Consider the following 24,078-nt stretch of genomic DNA (forward strand, 5'->3'; position numbering starts at 1 on the left):
ACATAATCTCCATGCTGTAACCCTCAAGGTGGCTGGCATATTGGAAGGCTCAGTAAAATAATCCCTTTCTGGTTTAAGAACCCAACAGGGTTTCATAGTCCATAAACCATATGTTCTGTGATAAAACAACTGCAGTTTTCACTTTTATAACATTCACAGTATTAGCCTATTCTTTACTGTAACACAAGAATATAGAATCAGACATTCATATTGACAAGACCATGTGTGTCCTATGAACTATAAAAAAATAAGAAATAAAGAAGTATCCAGCCTACAAATGTGGTATAAAATAGAAAATAAAAGTTGTCAACTCTATCAAGTCAGAGTCTGCAATCCAGAAAATAAGTCTGTGAGTCTGCAGGAGTTGAAAGGATAGACCTTCTAAACAACTGGTTGGTATGTGGTATACTTACAAGCTCTTTCTATTTAACTATTAGATGTTGAAGAACCAAATTTCTTGGTGAACAGCCTTATTTTCCCAGATCCACAGGGGCCAACAAATGCTTTAATTAGGATTTCTTCTATAGAAACAAGGCTTGATCGCCAGTGTAATAAACTACTTCTCCTATGGCATTCCAGTATGAATGAGGAAGATAAACTCCCCAGACAGTGTCCCCTGCATCCTCAGGGAAGAGGGGGCCCTCATTAGCTGCTGATATTTGAAGCATCTAACAAGTCTTTGCCAGATGGGTTACTTCTCTGCAAGAGAGAAAGAGAAAGAGTGATTGATAAAAGAGTGCTCTTTACCCAGTTGTTTGAGAAATTTAAGAATGGACCATTTTTATAGTGTGTCTTTAGGTAAACCATTGGTTCTCCATTTACTGACACTATCCCCATCCATAGTGGCTTTAAATGTTGGTTGAAACAATCCTGCAGTTGCCTCCTTCTCCAGAGAGTAGTTGTGGGGTTTCTCACCCTTCTGGGGCAGACCTTGACTTGAGCCCCCCTTGCCTCAAGGCTGAACAAAATCTGTGGTACAGTTTGTGCTCCTGACCTGTCTGCACAAATGAACAAAAGCTAGACAGCAGCAGACACCACATCTCTTAGTTTACTCCCCTACTCAGCCTTCCTTTCCTCACTTCCTTCTCCTGAGAGCACTCTTCAACAGACACTGCAGAATCCTTGTTTCTAGGGCACATAACAAAGAAAGTTTCTAATTTTGACTAATTGAGTATTTGTGAAAATGTTGAGGGACATATTTTCTATGTAGAGCAAGGTGGTGATATTGAGAAGAGATCAGGAGTCAAGAGGTTTATGCTGAGGAGGGTACATTTGACTGAATTAACATTTCTCAACTGTTGATTTACAATGACTGTACCTTTCTGCTTTGTCTCTCTTGGACTGTTGCAGTAATCTCTTAACTGTCCTCCACTCCTCCATCATCTTTACAAAAAGAACAATGCATGTCATTCCCCTGTTAACTATTTAGTGGTTCTGTGTGACTTCCCACAAGCTATTCCCCAAACTATTTTCCAAATCCCATTATTTTATGTTATTAGGTGATCAGTACAAACACACACACACAAACACATCCACACACAAGGGCACACCTTAAATCTTTGGAAATATGGGATACACTGATTTTAACAAAATGAAAGTGTTGCCTTTACTTCAGAGTTTCTCAGAGCATTTGCTAATGTACATTGTACACACTGTGCTATTTGGTGTTTCCCCAAAATATCTTTCTTTCAAAGAAATCCTGTTGATATCTTTATGCAATGTAGTGTCCAATATAATGTGCTTTAGTAGGATCAGTACAAAGCAGTAGACCTCATGCTCAGTCCAGTATAAAGGTCTGAAGCTGCATTTTTAGAGCCTACCCCATTGATACTGATCATCAGCAGATTTAGGAACCACTGGTCTAGTCATTGGATTCATTTCAATGATTTAAGCGAGGTATACAAAGTCTTTTTATTAGCTGACTAACCTTCCTTTCCTATCATCCCACCTGCTTTCCCACCCCAAGTACCTTAGGCTCCAGCCACATGGAAAATTTCCCATTCCCAGAATCTTCCTTGAAGCTCCTTCATGCTGCTCTAACTGCACTTTGCTGTTGTGAGCCTTTGGAATACCTACCTAACCCTTTCCTTGGTGATGACATCTCATCCTGCCTCCAAAGTTCAGTTAAATTGTACCTCCTCTGTGACATCATCTGTTATGTACACCATAACTAAAAGAAAGAGGGATGTTGGGAAAACCTCAACTGACCTCACATTCCTTCTTGGGGGAAAGTGAGCTCTGAAAGGGAAGGGAGAAGAAGCTGGGCCACTGTTGGTGACTGGTTTATGGTCATGAGGCCCATCACAGAGGTGGCTGGGAACCACCTGGAGCTTTATGAGACCTTGCCAGCTTCCAGATAAGGGTACATTCAGCAGCAGAGGGGTAGTAAGCCTGTAGAAAGCAGAGTTTATGCATGGGATTTATTCAAACTCCCAATTAACATAGCTTTTTGGCCTTAATTGCATCTAGTTGTTGTATGTCATGCTGCCATTGAAAGGGCTTTAGAGGTAGCTGGTCCTGGATACCAGGTCTGGCTCCACCACTTAGTGTCTGTATGGCTTTGGGCAAAGTGGCCTCTTTGTATCTTAGTTAATTCATCAAGAAGATGAACTTACTAATAGTTATCTTGTAGGATTTTGTGAGCATTATAAAGACTAGACATAACGCACTTGAAATCATGTCTAGCACTTATTATAGATACAATAGCTGTGATGATATCATTTGGATGAAAAATTAATGAAAGAAAAAAGGCAGAAGGAGTTTAGAAAAAAATATCTCAAATATTTCTATTAACAGAATTACAAATATGTATTATTTTCCCTCATCTCAGATATTCATATATTTCTGTGAGGCTGCCATTGCAGTTTATTGTGACTTTTTCCTATAATTATTTTTGCAATTAAACTGAGCACAAAGAATGCGTTTTGCTGAAGAAACCTCACTGCCACAATTTTTCAGTTATTATCAATAGAATATTTTTCTCTTCTTGGCAAAAATTTATCCAAGTAACATCATGCCCTGATTTTCTGTCTTAATAGCTTATGGTAGTTTGTGTATTATATTTCTTTAAGACCTATTTGTGATTTTTTAAGGGGATTAAAATTCATCATTCAATATAAAAAGTGCTTTATACTGAGAGGAGGGTACATTTGATTGAATTAACATTTCTCAACTGTTGATTTACAATGACTGTACCTTTCTCCTTTGTCTCTCTTGGACTGTTGCAGTAATCTCATAACTGTCCTCCACTCCTCCATCATTGTTACAAAAAGAACAATGTTCTTGGTATCCACCATGTGCCAGGTTTGTACAAGGTACATGCATATAGAGAAGAGGGTACAGAGCACAGGGTCCTTCTCCATAAGGAGCTTAGAGTCTACTTTCCATAAGGAAGACATTGAAGTTTTTATACTGAGAATCAAAAGAAATTTGTTTGCAATTAAGTTAGACATCAAGAAGGGAAGGGAGGAGGGGAGGGAAGAAGGAAAGGAAGGAGGGAAAGAAAAGAAGGAAGAAGGGAGGAAGGAAAAAATAATGGATTAAGAAAGGTCTTTTATGACCTCAAAACAAAATATTGTCTGCACCATAATCAGCATGGTTCAGAGCCTTTCAAAGCAGCCTCTGTCCAAGAAAAAAAAATGCAGCTAACTACAAGTCACCTGCACAGTCTCTAAAGCACCCCTTCCGTACTGTGATGTTGACCTTCTTCAGTTATCCTAGATTCCTATGTCTTTTCTCTAGTCTGCCATCTGTGTGTTGATGACTATGACAGACCAATAGGGTCTGGTGGTGTAGGCAGGATGCTGGAAAGCCAAGGAGGACTGGTGGGTATAACTGTGGTCAGATTCCAGGCTAACATAATTAGGAAACCTAATCCATGGGGTAAATGCCACCTTCACAGTCAGAATGGTGAGGATGTGAGTGGACAGGCCTGATCCATGGTTCTGGGTCATGAAGGAAAGCAGAGACAATGGTAAAGTGTCAGATCACCTGATGGGGGAGGAGGGTAAAAATGGCATGGAAGCAAAAGAACTGGGTGAGAAAAGGCAAGGTGAAAGAACACCTTTGAAAGCTGGGACCTAACAAGAGTACCAAGGCAGAGGAAGGAAACTTCTCCCAACACCATTTTCAGAAACTGGGTGAGTATGACAGGGAGGCAATAAGAGCACTGAGCTGCTTCAGACACTTTCAAATTTTGACATTATTGTTTCTATCCCAGTCCCAATAATTCACAGCAACCATTTCCCCCAGCTGAATGAGATAAGGATATACCATGAGGGATTTTCAGATTTTCTAAGGAAATTCAGAAGAACCACTTGGATAATTCACACCTTTAATGCTCTGATGGTTAGAACAAGTGGTGCTAGGGCTCTGCCTTGAAGGCCAGCTGTGGGGGAGTTTCTGGTATTTTAGAGTATGTATTAGTCAGGGTTCTCTAGGGAAACAGGACCAAAAGGAGATATCCGTTAATAGTATGAGATTTTATAAAAGTGTCTCATGCAACTTCGGGAATACACTAGCCCAAATTCCAGAGGGCAGACGGCAAACTGGCAATTCCAATGAAGGTTTTTGATGAACTCTCCAGCAGAGGCTGGTGGCTGAAGTACAGATGAAAGTTCTCTCTTCTGAGTGCTGAAGTGGTCACCTGTCCCTTAAAAGCCTTCAACTGATTGGATTAAACACCTCTTATTGCAGAAGATGTTCCCGTTAGTTGATCATAGATGTCATCAGCCATAGATGCAATCACAGTAATGGTTAAGCAAGTGCTAGCTGGACCAAACTGGGCACCATCACCTGGCTAAGTTGACACATTAACTAACCATCACAGGGTAATATCTGACAATTAGCATTTCTAACCAGATCATGGAGAAAGTGATGAAGATGGAAAAGTGCATCTTTCAAATCTCTGACAAGGTCAAACACTGAAGATGGGATGAATATATGAAATGCTATTTGTAAGTAGCTGACTTTGGGAATTAGAAAAGCTATGTCAAACTTTAACAACAAAGGCTTTCAGGGTTTCCTTTGTCGTGCTGTTTTGGTTGGCATCCTCTGGGATCACAAATTGAACTTTAGGTAAAGGAGAAAGGAAGAGTTGTCATTAAAGTAGTTCACACTTAAATTTCTCATGTCTCTAGGCTGAAAAGAGAGAGCCCATTTCTCTTCTATTCTAATGAGAAGAAATCAAAGAAGAATATTAAAGAGAACACAAGTTGTTGCACATGTTCTGAATGTGAAAAGCTATATTAACCTTATTATCACAGAATAAGCCTGTATGATTTAGTTGTGGTCTAAGAACTATGCTCTTATAAATTGTATCTGAGATCGAGAACCTGTGCTGCATTATAAAATCATAACCACTCTCTCCAATGCTGATTTGTAACCTGGTGACTACTTACTGATCAATGAACCAGTGCAGAAATTGAAACATCTGTTTAGAACCATTTAGATAGGCCCTTTCAGTCACTGTATGTCCAGGTTTTGAGGTGAAAGTATGTACAGCAATGGGATAGGATTTGTTCCTTCAGCTGGAGGTGGAAAGCTAGGCAACAAAAACTCTTTTCATTACTCAGTACATCTGTAAAGCATCAATTGATGCATCTAGGAAGCTGATTTTCTTCATTTGTGAGGAAAATATTTCAAATATTTCAATAATATTTGAGATTTTTTTGTATGCTGTATGGCAGGGTCACATTTCATTACTTTTTTCCCTGTGAGTGTCCTGTTATTACAGAACCATTTGTTGAATTTTTGCTTGTTTGGTCTTCATTTTTGCTTGTTTGTGTGTGTGTGTGTGTGTGTGTGGAAGTGTATGGACTGGGAATCGAACCCGGGTCTCCGCATGGCAGGTGAGAATTCTACCACTGAACTTGCACCCTCAATAATATTTGAGATATTTTAGGTTTCTGTGTTTGCTTTTGTTTTGTTTTGAGAGATTTTTTTAAGCCATTCAAAAGCATTAATTTTTCACCTTTGTAAACTAATAAGCTAAAATGCAAGGTGCTTAAGTGATTTGTGTTCACTCATTTCTAGTAGACAATCATCCCTGTTGATTTATACTTCATTCTAATGCAGTTTATCGACCAAAATATTCTCTTTAAAAACAAATACAATTGACATTGATTTATAAAGCTGAAATGTTAAGTCTAAAAACAGACTCCTTGTGCATAATTCTTCTGGGACCCATGTGCCAAATAATAATTACAAGACCCTGTAATTATATCATAATTCACCATTGACAGAGCAGTTTAACATATGCTGTTCTTTGATTTAATCCTGACAAAAATTTTAAGAATTGGGTAGTATTATTTTTGTTTTATAGGAAAGTAAACAAATCTCAGCTAGTAAATTCCAGAGCCAGGAGGAGTTCTCCATGCAGGCCAGGCTCCGTGGCTCACTGTCTGCACCATGCTGACCCATAAGACACAGAGGGGAAGGATTTCTTGGGTATTGCCTTTGAGGTGCCACCACATTTCTGCCCTGGGAATATGAGTTTGTAGCTAAGTTTGTAAAAATGCTTTCTGAACATCCATGGTGGGGGTTGGGGGGGAACCTTACCAAGAAGTTCTATATAAGGGTTTTAGTGCTGGGCAAGAAAACTATGTTAGCAGAGACCTGGTCAAATTAGCATATAGTATGCCTTCCTTTTTTTTTTTTCATTTTCATGACCTGATTATGAAAATCTGTACTTTCATTTTGGATAATGCAATGCATTGTTACAGGGCATCTCAAAAATGTACAAATTTAGACTCATAAAATCCACAGCAGAAATTCAGTTTCTAATGGAAACTATTCATTTATCCCCTTTCCCCCTATGAATTTCAGTGACTCTCTTACAAAGACCTTAAAAATGGTTGATGGAGTCAATTCATAAGGGGAAAGAAGAGAAAATAATCCAAGGATCTTACTCAATGCTCAAATTTTAATAATGAGTGCCAATATTTTGGATATCATATCTTTTAAGCATGGCAGAGGGGACAAGTTAACTAGCATATTATTGGTCATATACAAATGTATTATATGTGTGTATACATATTATATACTTTTTTATTCTAATAAAAACTCTATGAAAGAGGCTTTTCCACATAAGAAAACAGTGGCTCAGGAGGGTTAATCAAGTTACCCAGAGTGAGCCAGCTAGAAAGTAGCAGGGGTAGGATTAGAAGTCATATTTGTTTGAGTCCTGAGTCACTTATGCCAGGATTCCTTGAAGTAATTAGAATTCTGATTTATGTATTTAAGTTAAAGTATTGCTGCATTTCTCATAGATAAAGTGGGAGTATAGGTGAGAAGATAATTCTTGATGGAAATTTTTTCTTACCTCTGAAACTACAATAGCAGGATAACAGCCCTGTTTGTAAATCCGTATTTCTTATATCTCAGCCGAGTTTTACATGGCCTGCCCTGATTTGGCCTCCCCTGCCCAAAGCCCTGCCTCTGATGAGTCTTTTAGGATATGTCTGACATTTGCCATCAAGTCCTAGAAATGCCAAAAGCTGTTAAGATTTTATTTGAAAGGGTTGGTGCTCCTTTGTTCCCTTAATTTGGTGAATGCTCCCCTCCCTTCCAGATGAAGTCTAATCTCCCCAGGGTTGTCAAGAATGTCTTCCTCCCCTTTGCTCTGATTTTAACTCCTCATCTGGTGCCCTGGGCTTTGCTGCCCATCGGGCCCTGTTCAGAAGCTCTTGTTTTTCTTTCTCCATAGATCATTACCGTGCGAGATTACATTCCCAAAATCTTGGGCCCCAAGGCCTTCCAGGAATACGTGGGTCCCGACGAAGGCCACGATTCCACCGTGAATGCAATAGTCTCCAACGTGTTTTCCATGGCTGCGTTCCGCTTCGGGCACGCCACAATCCACCCCCTGGTGAGGCGGCTGGACGCCCACTTCCGGGAATACCCAGCTCTCCAGAAGCTGCAGCTGCATGACATCTTCTTTAGTCCGTGGAGACTTATCAAGGAAGGTGCGTTTCTTTCTTTTAAATTCGGCTTCATTATGAGTCCTTTCCTTTTTTTCTTCTTTTGAATATAACTAATTAGAAACCAGTAAGGCACAGGACATGCATTTAACTTTTATGCCGATGCATCTGGTTGAACGGTGCCCAAATTATCAATACTTGTGGGGGAAATAATTCCACTGAAAATTTTAAAAGTCTAAGCTGTTCATCAGAAATGCTTTCTCTCGTGTTTCTAAAGCTCTTCAGAATTCATGAAATAAATTATGCCAGGTGTCAGCTCTCTTACCATTATTTCAGAAATATTGAAGATTAAATACCCATTTATTATTGAGTACTATATATATATATAATGTCATGATTTCTTCATTGATAAGTATTTTATTTGTTTCTATGATTATGTTCAATACCATATAGCTTGCAAACGTTAAAATTGGGTTACCTTTGTAAGTGAATCATTTGAAAAACTATTTTAATTACTTGACTAGACTTTCGGAAGGGTCATTTTTTTCGTCATTCATAGTTCCTTTCATTTTCCTTTCCAACTGTTCTTTATGCCTGTCTGGAAGCTTCTAATCTCCATTAAAACATTGATTAATGCCACATAGATGCAGCAGTGGAATGGAAAGTGCCAATTACAAAGTGACTGCCAATATACCCTTGTTTCTCTCTCCATTTAAACAAACTGTTTCATGTAACACTTGGAATGAGAGGTTAAAGGGTTTAGTCAGGGCTTTCACCAGGTAATCTGAAGTATGATAATGACCAGGTCACCCTGTTAGGCCAAAGAAAATTGTGATTTCATGGTTGTTCATTGGAGGGCATTCTGGGGTCTCAGTGACCCAATAGAAGACTTTTATTCTATGAAACTGGATATTTAAATTGCTCTTGGGGTTGCAAGAAATCTTAAAGGCTATCCATTTAGTTTTCCATTAAGAGATTCTGTGGCGATGACCCTAGAACTTTGGGAGATGATGAGAACAGGCACTCTGACCACTCCTTTGGCCAAACCAAGTCTTCTTTTTACTCTTCTATACATTGGAAGCAAATGCTTTCATTGATCAGATCATTTCTGCTGCAGAAAAATATGTATATATCAATTAACCGACTCAATCTGTAAAATCCCCTTCAATTCTAAAGATCTGTCATTTATACATAGCCATTAGTATCCTAAATGGATATCAGACAGAGGTTAATCTACCAACAAGGATAGGATTATAAGTGTTTTGAAAACTTTAGAATCATGTACATTACATTTTTGAACTTACAAAAAGATATTTGTTATAGTTAAGCATAACTTACCATCCAATATGTTATCTTGCTTCTCCAGAATTTATCAAAGAATTCCTTTGTCTTTCCTGTGATATTTTCCAGGTGGTTTGGACCCACTGGTGAGGGGCCTTCTTGCAAGATCAGCCAAATTGCAGGTGCAAGATCAACTGATGAATGAGGAATTGACAGAAAAGCTCTTTGTGCTGTCGAATTCAGGCACGTTGGATTTGGCATCATTGAATTTGCAGAGGGGCCATGACCACAGCCTGTCAGGTCTGCCGCTGCTTCTGGATTTCCTTTTGAATGCGCACCTCACACATTCACTGTGCAGTTTGGCAGATTAGCAGCTTGTTTTTTGTGAGACTGACTTAAAGTTAAAAGTATCTGCAAATCTATTACCAACTTCTAAGAAATGGGCTTTTAAAGTACTCCAGTGCATTCAACCAAAGAGGACACATCTAGCTTTTCTTAGACATAAAAGTGGTGCAAAGAGGATCCTGATCCTCCCATTAACTGAAGGAGCAAAGGCATTTGGAAATAGCATCGCCTAGAAGAGTAAGGAGGAATTTTTGAGCAAGGTAACAAAAAGTGTGAGTCAGATCTTCCCAGATGCAGTATACAGAGTTTATGCTGTTGATAAGAATGTCCATTCTCCTTCCCTTTATTCTGAATCTGAATGTTTTTAGGGGCCAGCAAGGATTATTCTGCTGCCATCAGGACTAGAATTAAACAGCTAGTCTAATTTTCTAGCCCAGCATTGTGGGCTTTGGTTCCTGTTCTCAGGTTAGGCAGCTGCCAGCCCCACCATGCATTCTAACTCCACACTTCGCTCATCATTACCAGCCCATCACCCCCACTCTGACACCCCTACTGTCCACTCCTGTATCACCTTCACTGGCCTCTCTGGCACCTTCCCAGACCTCCACAGCCACTGAGATGCCTTCTCTCCTGTATTAAATGTTGCTGTCCAGACGTACCTGTTTCCTTGTCCCTTCTATCTAGAATGCTCTTGATGCTTATATGAGTCAGGGTTCTCCATAAAAACAGAACCAAAAGGATAGTAAGAGGTTTATTATAGGAATTGGCTCATGTGACCATGGGGGTTGGCAACCTAACAAATTATTATGTTTCACTGCTGAAAATATTTTGAAGATCATCTATATTAATATAAAACATTCTCCCCTAAGTTTAGAACTTTGGTTCCCTCGATACTTTAAGGTTTAATTATCCTGAAAATCAATGCATTCTTTCAGTAAATATTTAGTGAAATAACTACTATGTTTCCTAAACCCTATGCCAGACAATGGAAATATATTTTCTATATAAATCAAATTTTGTGTTTTCATTTTATCTGTTAATGAATCATGGGAAAATAACTAGATGGATTTTTACTAACTTTTCCAAGTATGTTTGGAATGGACTGGTCTAAAATAGATTGTGTCACAGGCATGTGATAAAGATGAAAGACCAGTAGAGGTGCTAGGGTATGAGGGTGGGAGAGGAGACCCTAAGAGAGAGGCAGCTCTCTTCCCAAGCAGCAGCAGCTGAGGCTTGATGAGAGTCACAGCAGCTCTCAGAAACATATACCTTGGCAGCAGTGCCAAGGCTGTGTGCTCCAACCAAGGTCAGTGCCCCTCAGGTTGGGAATGATACATGAAAAATACCGGCACTTGCTTGTTCCTCATAAACTTGAATCATTCTCAAAAATAGACCCAGTCACAACTGACAGTGGTTTTCTAAAAACTTAGATTTTAAATCTCACAAATAGGTTCTTGCTTCCATTTGTCTGCTCATTCTTCTACTCTGCCTTCTTCCAAGCTGTCCCCTGGACCTGGAAGTCTTTCCCTCCTTTCGCTCAGTATGCTCCTTCACTTAACTGTTACCCAGATGTAATCTCCTGATCCCTTTCCAGACTAATTGGAAGATATGTGATTATTTATTTTAGCTCTATTCATCTAAACATGAAGCTCAGCAGAAGTGCCCAATTATCATTCTTTCTCAGCACCACTGAAGAGAATCAGGTCAGTCATGAATATGTTTCTCTCTGCAAGCATTTGTATGGTACTTTTGTTGAGTGTTTACTATATACATATGACCCTGGGAATAAACAAGACACAATCCCTGTAAAAGAACTCTAGATGGCACAAATGATAAGCAAGGGAAAAATAATAAAGCTCTTTGATGATGTTCTGGTTAGACAAAGCCAGAATAGAGGAGATGGGTAATGTGAGAGAGTGCCTAGTTGTGTTGTAGGCTTAGATTACAAAACAGGAGATAGAAAGAACAATGACAGAAGCTGGAGAGTAATCAGGGCTCTGACCACAAGGGCTTTATGTGACATGCTGAGAAGTTTGGAGGTCATCTTGAAAGCAATAGGGGAGACAATGATAAAAGAGGTAATTGGTCAGGAAAATTAAGATCTCCATTTATGGCCCTTTCCATGTGCATGTATATGGAAGGAGGAAAGAGGGAGGGGAGAAGGTGCTGGTTTTCTCTCTGCCCTCTCAATGTCATGATGGAATGTAAACCCTGAAAAGGATAAGGATCCTATGCCAGTTGCTCTGTAGAGACTAGAGTTTAGTGTAGGTTTGTTAATATTATGAATCCATTTAAGTTTGTCTTGGATTCAGTGTTACTGCTTTCTCTAAGCTCATTTATGAGCAAACTCTTCAATATGACCCCTGAAGTCTGTGCTGGAAGATTCTAATATATTGAACTCTACAGGGCATCAGGTAATTAAGTGATTTTCTGTTACTGGAAATTATGGACAGGACTCCACAGTGCTGCAATTATAAATTGCAGTGGTCTACAGAATTAATGAGGTAAACAATGAATATTCAGATCACTTTGAAAGGAAACCTAATGCACCTCTTCACTTTGTAGGTTACAATGCATGGAGAGAATTCTGTGACTTGCCAAGACTGGAGACTGGAGCTGACCTGAGCACTGCCATGGCCAACAGAAGTATCATTGAAAAAATGATGGACTTATACAAGCATCCTAATAATATTGATGTCTGGCTGGGTGGCTTAGCTGAAAACTTCCTTCCAAAGGCTTGAATAGGTCCCCTTTTTGCATGTATCATTGGAAAACAAATGAAGGCCTTGAGGGAAGGTGACTGGTAGGTATTTGCAATCAGTTACTTCTATATTTTATATGAAAGGTAGTATTCTATACTGGCTTTACTTAAAGTAACCCCAATTTGGATTCAAATATTGGCTCCATCACCAAATACATTTATGACCATAAACAAGTTATTTCTCTCCACCGTAGTTTCCTCAACTATAAGAGAATTGTGCAAATTACTTAATTAAATAATTTACTATTAATTAAAGTTAATTAATAATCTATTTAATAAATTTATTATTGATTAAATTTAATTAATAATTTATTTAATAAATTTATTATTAATTAATAATTTATTTAATAAATTTATTAAATTAAATAATTGAAATTACTTAATTTTAGTGATTAAAATCAAATAAATACAGAGTATATAGCAAAGTCTGAGCACTTAATAGTGTTAGCTATTATTAATTTTTTTCATATTATTTCATTACATGAATAAATAAGCAGGCATCACATGAACATCATGTGCTTCCAGGTGTCAAGATGACTCTAAAATTACATTCCATCTTTAGATGTTCTCTAACAACTTCTATTGAATTTGAAAGGGTGGAAGCAGACCTAGATGCTGAGGCAAAGGGCTGAGTATTATGTATAAAATATAGAGCATTTATAAAAGTGGCTATATGGAGATAATTCAGAACAGGAAAGAAGAAAATAATAAAGTAGGGTCTTACTCCCTGCTTAAATTTTAATTTATGAACACTAGTATCATAGGTTTCAGGGGAAGGTGGGTGATTTAACCAATATCTAACATATATTGATTTGCCATGTACAAATGCATTATATGTACACAATATATACATGCATATTATATGTTGTTCTAGTTTGCTAGCTGCAGGAAAGCAAAATGCCAGAGATGGATTGGCTTTTAATAAAAGAGGATTTATTTTGTTAATTCTTCAGAGGAAAGGCAGCTAACTTTCCACTGGGGTTCTTTCTTACATGGGAAGGTACAGGATGGTCTCCACTGGACTTCTCTCCAGGCCTCTGAGGCAATTTCTTTTTGCATCTCCAAAGGCCTGGGCTGAGCTGTGAGTGCTGAGATGAGCTATGTCAAGCTGCTTGGGCTGTGCTACGTTGCACTCTCTCATTTAAGCACCAGCCAATTAAGTCAAACATCATTCATTGCAGCAGGCATGCCTCCTAGATGACTGCAGATGTAATCAGCAACAGATGAGGTTCATGTACCATGGGCTCATGTCTGCAGCAACAACTAGGTGCCTTCACTTGGCCAAGTTGACAACTGAATCTAACTACCACATATGTTTTCTTATTCTAACAAAAACTCTATGAGAAAATTTTCCACATAATAAAACAGTGTTTCCTAGAGAGATAAAGCTAAGAAGCATCAGGGATAGGATCAGAAGTCATATTGGTTTGAGTCCTGAGCTCCTTGTGCCAAGATTCCTTGAAGCAATTAGATTTCTGGTTTGTGTATTTAACTTGAGATGTTAATGGATTGCTCAAAGATGAAGTGGGAGATATATATGAAAAGGCAACAGAGCTGCAGACAAAATCAACTACCTGCAGACGAAATCTTTTCTTGGGTTGGAGATTAAAGACTAAAAAGGAAGAGAGGCAGCATGTCTGGAGAAGACTCGGAATGAAGCAATGTGATAGGATGGTATTTATTTTATGAACTAAATAGGAAATGACCCAAAAGGAGTTCTCTACTTAAGCATTCTTATACTGTTCTCTCATTCCATGTAGGTTTTGGTGGAAAAACAACCACGTGTTTACTGAAGCTCAAAGGAATGAACTGGCAAAGCACTCTTTATCCTGCATCATCTGTGACAACACTGGTCTCACCAGAGTACCAGTCAATGCCTTTCAAGTTGGAAAATTTCCCCAGGACTTTGAATCATGTGAAAACATTCCAGCGATGAACTTGGAAGTATGGAGGGAAATATTTCATCAAGGTAAAATTAAGCTTCTTTTAAAATAATATTGTGATATGTAAATTTAATTATAGAAAGTGTAACTTCTCAAAAAGACCGATTTTAATAAGCTCTGATTGAGAAAATAACATGAATGGTATGCTTATATTCTCAAGGGTGTTAATTTAACATGGTTGCAGTTCAGTTAAGTGCTGTTTCCTGAATGCCTCCTCCCAAATGGGGAAGAAATTTGGAATTCTGAAAAAAAAATTAATCTGCATGGTCCCTCCTTATTAAAAAGACATTGGGGGGTGCACAGGTGGTTCAGTGGTAGAATGCTTGCCTTCCATGCAGGTGACCTGATTCGATTCCCAGTGCCTGCCCATGTAAAAACAAAAAGCATTGATGAATGAAACAATTACATATTGTTGTATTATTATGTAAGTGCTAAGTGAGGGATTAGATTAGGTTTCTCAACCTCAGCATATTGACAATTTATACTCAATAATTCTTAGTGCTGGGGTCTGTGCTGTGCATTGTAAAATATTTAGCAGCATCTCTGATCTCTACCCACAAAATTCCAGTCGCACTTCTCAGAGGTGCTGTCATATCTCCAGAATTGCCAAAATCACCCCTAGTTGAGAATTTATAAATTAATGAATAAATTAAAATGTATCATATAAAATGTAGATGATGCATTTTTATATGAGAATGAAGAGAGCAATGTTTGGCTATATAGAAAAGAGCTATATAGGAAGGCATAAACCTTACCAAGAACTTGAGGATCATTTAGAATTTAATTTAGCAAGTCAGTGATTTCAATATTAACATAACACCCACCAAAATTATTCTTCTATTCTCTATTAAATGACAGAGCCAAGGCTTAAAACCAGATCTTCTGACTTAAATTTTTGTACTACACAAGTTTATAAGACAGATCAAATCATACAAATTATATCTCACAAATCTCATTTACACACAGAATGAAATACTTCTCTTAATCCTCTTTTATTATTTATGGCACCAACTCTGTCTTTTACAAAACCTGGCTCAAAACAGGGATTAAGAATTATGTATTTAGTAGCACCTATGTAAGAGCCACTCTCCAAGGTTCTGGGAAAACATCTGTAGGAATAAAAACACTCACATACCCTGTGCAAACACATATTTGCCTTCCTAGTACCTACATTCTTGATAGAGAAGACAGACAATAAACAAAATAAATAGGTAATACATATAATGTTACATACCATATATGCTATAGAGAAGGACAGGGAGGCTGAGTTGGAGTGAGAGGCTTTACATTTTCAACCAGCGAGGCAAGACCAGCCCCACTGAGAAGGTAAGGCAAGTGTTCTTTTCCATGGGAAGAGCAAGTACAGAGCTCCGGAGGCAAAAATCACACCTGGGACACTCAGGGCACCACGCGGAGGCTAACAGAGGTGGGTGGAGTGAGTGAGGAAATGAGAAGTAGGAAATGAGATCAGAGACAGCAAGGTCAAAGATTGTATAAGGTCCTCATGGCCCTTGTGAGGATTTTGTCTTTATACTGAATGACATTCAAAATGTTGAATGATTTGCCCAGAGGAGACACATTATCCAATATATATTTTCATAGGATCCCTTGGCCATTTACTGAGAATATGCTAGTGGTTGATAAGCAAATGCAAAAGCAGAGACAAGGTATTTTTTTTTTGAGAAGCTATTACATTATTCCATGGAAAACACAAAGAGATATGGTGGCATGCACCCCCAGTGATAACAGAAGTAGTGAGAAGTGGCCAGATTATGGACATATTTTGACAATAGAGTCAACCTGATTTCCTAACTTCAAGCAACTAGAAAGATAGATTCCCATGTATTGAAATGGGTATGGCTGTGAATGAAGCAAGTGTGGAGCAGAAAATTGGTAGTTTTATTGTGGACATATTACGTTTGAGATGCCAAAAGGCATTTCAATGGAGATGTACAGAAGGCAGGTGGGTATAGAAGAGTAGAATTCAAAGTGGTCTGAACTAGATGTATTTGGGATTTAACTGTAAATGGATCTGTAGAGGTGGTATTTAATGACAAGAAACTGATTAATCACCTAGGGGGTGATTGCACATAGAAAAGAGAAGATGTTAAAAAAATTGAATGCATACACCCTCTCTAATTCTGGAGGTAAAAAGATAACAAGTAAAGAAACAGAAGGAGATACAAGTGAGGTCACTCAGAAGCAGCAGTTTGTGTTTTTTAGGGAAGCCAAGTGAAGAATGTGTTTTGAGAAAGAGGGAGTGACTGTGTAAAAGGTAAAGACTGAGGCTTATCCATTGCGTTTGGCAACTGGAAGTCATTGTTGATGTTAAATGCAATTCTGTGGCTGTGGGAAGTAAGAGCTTGTTTGGGGTTGAGTTAAGAGAGTAGCAAGAGAAGAATCAGACAAATACTGATAAGCCTTTCAGGAAGTTTTATTGTAGGCTAGCAGATAGACAGTGATGAGGTAGAGGTTTAATTAAGAGAGAAGAAATTGTGCTTTGTTTTTGAAGATGAAAGGACCCCTTGAGTGGGAAATTTACTGAAATGATATTCTTGAGAAGCCAAGGAGGAATGGAATATAGTTCTACTCCATAGTGCAGGGAAGGAAGGAATAAAAGAATGAGTTTTGCCATATTTTGGCATTTCAATGTTGTATAGATGACAAGTGTGATTTCCCAGGTAAAGTGGAATATGGGGACTTTGTGGACTGTGGTGAATCTGGAAAACGCATCTTGGTGCATTTCTGTCATCACAGATGTGAGCTTCAAGGACAAGAACAGATCACTTGCACAGACAAAGGATGGGATTTCCAGTCACCGATTTGTAAAGGTCAGTCATTTAACAAGGCCTGTATTTATTAATGACTTAATTGCCAAAAATAAAATCTGCATTTTCAAATAGGAATTAATGATAAATGTCATTGAATATCTATTCATTCATTGAAAGGTGCTTCTGAGCATAATCAATGTTCCCAGTAACTGTTTTGGCATGAAAATGAGTTATTCTCTTGTTTGTGAAACATGTTCCCAAATTGACATTTTTCTCAACAATGAACATGATTGAAGCATCGAGGCAGTCCTCATCAAAACATGATGAACAGGCAAGGTAGACATGGAAAGAGAAAGGAGCAAAGTTCATTTATAGAGGTTTATAGTAAAGAACAGATAAGCCAATTTCTTAAATGAAACAAAGCAGAAAAATGTTTTATACTCTAAGAATCCACAGATGAAGACCTTCTCCCACTTGGAGTGGTTAGTCTACAATACTGGACAATATTTCCTATCTTCCTTATATCTAGATATGGATATATTCTGCATTCTAGCCAATGAAATGAGAACAGAAGTGGTGATAGTCCCCTCCAATCTACCCGATAAGAAACTCCCACAAGCCACCGTCCACTTGTTTTTCCCTTTTGACAGCTTGAAGAGGGTATGACACCTGGGAAAATCATGTACTGAAGATGGTAAAGCTACCAGATGGAAAAAAACCTGTGTCATTGAATCACTACTGGAGGAAAGCCAGCAGACCAGGGATATTCCCATTGGACCTTTTTATTAAATATAAATGAACCTTTATACACTAAGTTCCTAACCTTTGGGGATATTTATTCTTACACCAAGTAGTATTACTGAACTAATTCAGAAATCCCCCCCATCACAAAACTTAAAATATGTGACAGTGGCTCAGTGGGTGAGTGGTGAGCAGTAAGGAAATTAATTTTAGAAGCTAAAATCATAAGTACTTGTCTCATGCAATTGTGAAACATTTGTTCAAACTCTCTCACCTGCAGTAATTTGAAAAGCAGTCCAATTACCCTTCAAGAATGTATAATATTTGGGGAGATAATAAAATTAGCAATATAGCATAGCATGTGCTACTCCTTAATGAGCTGCATTTTGCAAATATTAGAAGAAAGAGATGAGCTCATATGAGAATTTGGCTGGTTTTCAAACTAAAATAAAAAGAGAAAGGGGGTCCAAAATGTTTCACCCTTGAAAGGTTGCAAGAGGCAATTTTCTCTAGACTCTCGGTAGTAAGACATAAGACTGAGTGAGGCTATGAGCCCCAAACATCCATTGAGACTTAGTCCTCTGGCAACTATCAGTTTAAGGATATGGGCTGACCACCGAAGTCAATTGTCTCAGACATGCTCCAGGTCTTTAAATTGAGAAAGAGAGCATGAGGAGGCAAAAAAAAATAAAGTTGCCTCGAGGATGATGTCTAGGAGATATCATCTTTGAAAATAGTTAATAACACCTGGAACTGATTGTAAATAAACATATTAGATGCCTGTTAGGTACAGAAAGGAATTTATTACCAAAGAAAATACTAGCCTGGAATGGAAAAGTCTTTGTTTAAAGCACTACAACAATCTTCAGACTCCCTGATTTGCACTGGTAGAAAATAAGCTAGGAGAGCCCAAGGAGAATATACTCAACATTTATTTTAGATTTGGTTATGGTTGACATGGAACAAGAAGAATCTCCCCAGAGGTAAGAGGCAATGTCAATGGAGAACCATGACCAAGGTGTTCCTTTCAGAGGGCACCATCAGTCACTTACCAGAAACCTCACTTTACAGGGACCCAACTATTCTGTTTAGTACTAGGTTCTGTAGTTTATCTTTCAGGAGGAAAAGTAGTACATATCTGGAAGTTTTTATGTTCTTTTGGCTTCTTGGCTGGATAAAGTTAAAATGCCCACTTTACCCATGATTCTTTGTTTTCAAGCTTGGCAGTACTGTCAAGAAAAATATGATGTCTACTTTAGGGTTTAGTACCTTGCATGTTTAATGTTCAATAAGTCTTTACATGATATATACTAACTGTTAGGCAGAACCCCTTCCTCTTTGAAGTAACCAACCCTCAGTAAGCATTCCAGGAAACTGCCCCTACTCACAACTTCCAGAAAGCTTCTTGCAAAACCAAACCTGCTCCAGCCAGCACAGCAATCACCTGAGTGTCCTTGCATCTGGCTCTGGCAGATGCATTCCTGCTATAACTCCCCTTATCCAACATCTGCCCTCTGGCAGTTACAGCCCCAACAGCTGCCATAACTTCCCACTTAGCAGCCCCCCCCCCACTTCTAAGCCAACCAGTGGAGACCTGCCAATTTTCCACTTCCAAGCTAGACAAAGAAAACCTACCACCTCCCTTTCCCTGTTTCCCAACAACCATCCTATAAAAGCTGTACCCCTTCCACTGCTCATTGCTATTGCCATTTTAGGCACCATCTGTGCATAGCCAGACAATAAAGCTCTGTTAATAAATTTTGGTCCCTTCTCCTCCCTCCTGGTTGAGAAACATATCACTTCCTATGCATTCAAGTTTGCTAGCTGCTGGAATGCAACACACCAGAGATGGATTGGCTTTTAATAAAAGGGGATTTATTTTGTTGGTTCTTCAGAGGAAAGGCAGCTAACTTTCCACTGAGGTTCTTTCTTACGTGGAAGGCACAGGATGGTCTCTGCTGGTCTTCGCTCCAGGCCCCTGGGTTCCAACAACTTTCCCCGGGGTGACTTCTTTCTGCATCTCCAAAGGCCTGGGCTGAGCTGCTAGTGCTGAGATGAGGAATGCCGAGATGCTTAGCAGTTTTACATTGCAATCTCTCATTTAAGCACCAGCTAATTAAGTCAAATGTCACTCATTGCAGCAGACATGCCTCCTAGCTGACTGCAGATGTAATTAGCAACAGATGAGGTTCATGTACCATTGGCTTATGTCCGCAGCAATAAGATTAGGTATGCTCACCTGGTCAAGTTGACAATTGAATCTAACTAACACACTATGTATGTATTATATCTTCTTTGCCTAAATACCTAGATGTTTTATATATTCTTTTTGCTTCTTTGTCCTAGGTGCTTATCCCCCAAATGCTCTATTCACAAGGATATCTAAGGTACAAATAAAAGACTAATAAAGGCTTAAGAATATACATATAAATGAAAATATCATGCATCCTCCACTCTGTCTACACTGACCTGTCATTCTGTAAATATGCTCTGAATGTCAAGCCTCCAGGACATTGCTTATACCATTTCCTAAATCTGGAATGTCTTTTTTGCATCCTCTGGACAATGTTAGGATAGCCATTAAAATTACTTTTTTATATCAGAATTCTTTTCATAACCCATCCCATCTCAAACCCACCCACCCCCAACCAAGTCTTTTTTTTTTCTTCCTTAATTTTTCATACCAACAATTAACCATTATCTAACATAAGTTATGGTGTATAGGTTGTCTGGCACAATGCCTGGCATATGCTAACAACAAACAATAAATATTAACCACTTTTTAAATATTCAGACTGAGTATTCCATGGCATCTGAGCCAACCCAATGTATATCCCACAGCAGTGATCACAATTCATGGCACAGAGAAATGCTCAAAATATGTTCCATGGATCAGCAACAGCAGCATTGTTAAGAGTTTATTAGAAATGCAGCATCTCAGGAACAATCCAAAGCTACTAAGTCAGAATTTGAATTTTAATGAGATCCTGGAACAATTCTGTGCATATTAAAATTTGAAAAGCCCTGGTGATTAACCTTGACCATATATCTCCTTCTATTTTGCCATCTCATCATCTTGACCTGGACGATTCCACTAGCCTACATAATCTGTCTCCCAATCTCCATTTGCTCTTCTCCAAATCCTTCCACCATGCTTTGTTGCAAAACCAAGACTGATCAGGTTACTTCATGCCAAAAACTCTTCCTTTCCTATTCCCTTCTAACCTCTCCAAATGCTTCTCCTGCCACTCCCCAAGAAATACACCCTGATTTGTCATGCATCCTCTGGGTCTGGAAAGCTGACACTCCTTATCTACTTGGTGCAAGCCTCACTGAGAATCCCCCCTCTCCAAAACAAGCTGGATCACTAGACCTCTACCACTATTGTACTTTAACCAGAACTTCACTGGAGCCCCCATCCAGTAACATCTAGAACAGGTCACCATCCTGAACTGCATATATGACCTTGGCAAAATCGGCTTAGCTTCTATGTGCCTCATTTCAAATTAAAATAGGATAATAATAACCTCTATTTATACTGATTGTGAATTAAATTAGTTAATAAACCCATAGCACATAGAACAAGCACATAACTACAGTGTTACTGTGATTAACATAGCAAGTGCTTGAAAAATTGGAACAATTTACTTTGCAAATCTACTTCCTGTTCTGCATTGTGAATTCCTTAAAGAAGGTGACTTGTTCATTTCTGAATTGCTCATATAGTAGACATTGAATGCATTTCCTCAACAAATAGTTATTGAGTGTCTAATATGTATGATGGAATATAGACATGCCTTCAGGGAGCTAGATGGGGCATGATGAGTTAATAAATAAATGAACAAGTTCAGGGCAGGTTCGTGGCTGCTCTGCAAGCCCAACATTTTGACAATGTGATGGTTTTAGGAACAGTTCACTTGATTATTTTTTCCTTTTAATTAAATCCATGAAAAAAGGAAGTGGCTTTGTACTTGCACAGAGAAACTTGAAGTTAGAAGAGCTCTAAGCCACACTAAATGTGCTCTCCATACTTCCAGCTACATATTGTGTGGTCAGTAAGTTTTGCCAGATACTGTCTGTACTTGATCACATATTTTGTCTTTGTTTTCATTTTTGTTTCTGAACATCCTTACAATGTGTGTCAAGGAAAGGACAGGTACAAAACGGTTGAGTACATAATCAACTATATTTTATTGTGTTGGGAATCAGTTTTTAAACAGGGAATAGTATAGTCAATAGACCAATGCAAATCTATATTTTATATGTTACATATTATTTATATTGGCAGGTGATTAATAAGGAAAATGAAAAGGCCAAAATAAATAAATACATGAATAGCATAATCTTACCACAAAATCAAAGAACTGGAAAATTAAATAAAATATGCTATTTTTAGTTTTAATTTATAAGGATCATGACAACCAAAGCTATTGAGTATGTTGGGAAGTAGATACACACATATATTTTGTTGGAAGGAATGTGAATCTTGCCTTTCTTTTTGGGGGGACTGTTAATATGGCATTCTTATAAATCAAGTGCCCTTTTTAATTAATCAATCCCAACTTTGGAAATTTGGCTTATAGATAGAAAAGTGCCAATACATAAAGCCATATGCATCATAAGCAGTGCTTGCTGCAACATTATTTATAGTGTCAAAAAGTTGAAACAAGCTAAATATCCACCTACAAGGAAATAATAGTCTAAATTATTACACAGCCATAATATTTATTATCATGCTGGATAACCTAGAAATGTTTGTATTGACATGGAATACTGTCTATGATATACATCACTAAATAAAAATGAAAGTTACAAAAATACAATGAAATATATTTATGTGTATCATTTATAGATATTTTCATGAATATGAAGAAAGAATGGCAGTACACAAGAGTTCATTACTGTAAGTTATCTCTGTTGTGTGAGATGGAAAAAAGGAAGGAGAGGTTGTTAACTTTTTATTTACACAACTCAGTGTTTTATAATACTAAAATATAATATCTTAAAAATAAACAAATTGCAAAAAGCTCAATGGAGAAAAAACTATGGTGTAAATGCATTCATTTATGTAAACAAATATTTTCACCATATTTATGCCCTATACTAGAAGTTTCTGAATTAAGAACTACAAGAATAAAATAGACTCTTAAGTATACCAGAGGAGGAACTCTTTATTTCTATGGTAAATTGAGGCGAACATAAGTGCTCTAGCTGATCCTCAATGAAATCAGCTTATCAGGTACAGGCTTAATTGAATATTTAATAAAGCAAATCAAATGAGATTTTATGTTCTCTTCTCTATCCAAATCCTACTTCTCCACTAAAATCCATCCACATAAAAATCTGAAGGAAAAAAACCCTGCAAATGAACTATAATAAGTCTCATTTGAGTGTTTCAAAGTTGTGAATTCAAAATAGATAAAAAGCTATGTGTCTGTGGCTTTTTGTACTTGCTATCGTCAGGAGGTACTGCAATAAATGAATACAGAAAAATGTTTCTGCATCTATTAAGGAAAGTAAGATTTGCAATCAGAACAGATTTGCTTTAGGAAATGAAAACATCTGTGCAGATGTTTGTGAGCTAGTTGTGGAGATTTGGGGATGCAATCTGTTGCTTTCCTTGGAAAACAATCTGGCCAGTTAAGCCATGCCTAGGTCTTTATGCAAATTGATACAGAAATTCCTGGATACCATGGGACCAACACTATTTGTACTTCTCTTTTGTAAGGAACATCATTATCCAAACCAGGGTAGGTTTGTTGCACATTCTTCAGGCTGTTAATTTTAGGGTAAGGAGACCTAGAATAAATACTGGTCCTTGACTTCTGCTTCTGATTAGGATAGATTTATAATATGTACCATAAGTCTAAGCTCAAGGGAAAGGGGATGAGATCAAGGAGTGGAAAGGAGATGAGTTGGAAACTGCCTGGAAGGCAAATGAGAAAATGAGCCAAGTGGGCAGAGCTGGTTTTCCATGACAGGGGAATCTTCATTTTGCTTTGTCAATTTTTATTTCACATTCCATTGGATATGAAAGAGAAAATTGGAGTTGTAAGCACTAATGGGCAATGACATTTTTCATGATCTCATGACAAAAGTAAGCCTAATTGAATATTCTCGCTCCCTCTCTCTGAGATGAGGCTGCATACACAGTCATATTTATCACCTAACTCTTCAGAGTTCTATGCCATGGAATGCAGAAGGGTGTGATTTCCAGACCCAGTTTTATCTAAGAGAGCTATTATATGTGGAAAGACTTTGACATGGTTAGCTACAAATATAACATTTTAAAATAGCATTTATAACATAAAGACAAT

At 38.0% G+C, this 24,078-nt stretch overlaps 1 long non-coding RNA gene and 1 pseudogene across 1 annotated transcript; one reads left to right on the plus strand and one right to left on the minus strand.

Moving 5' to 3' along the window:
• The window catches only part of LOC143673297 (thyroid peroxidase-like), a 42,527-nt pseudogene that overhangs the window by 16,139 nt on the left and 2,310 nt on the right, over positions 1 to 24,078 (plus strand).
• LOC143673294 (uncharacterized) lies at positions 452 to 2,081 on the minus strand. The gene is made up of 3 exons (XR_013170310.1): positions 1,970 to 2,081; positions 1,319 to 1,383; positions 452 to 699 (listed from the first exon to the last, which is right to left on the minus strand). It is a non-coding gene; the product is annotated as an uncharacterized LOC143673294 (long non-coding RNA).

This window comes from Tamandua tetradactyla, unplaced genomic scaffold, assembly GCF_023851605.1.
Source record: "Tamandua tetradactyla isolate mTamTet1 unplaced genomic scaffold, mTamTet1.pri scaffold_91_ctg1, whole genome shotgun sequence".
NCBI classification, from domain to species: domain Eukaryota; kingdom Metazoa; phylum Chordata; class Mammalia; order Pilosa; family Myrmecophagidae; genus Tamandua; species Tamandua tetradactyla.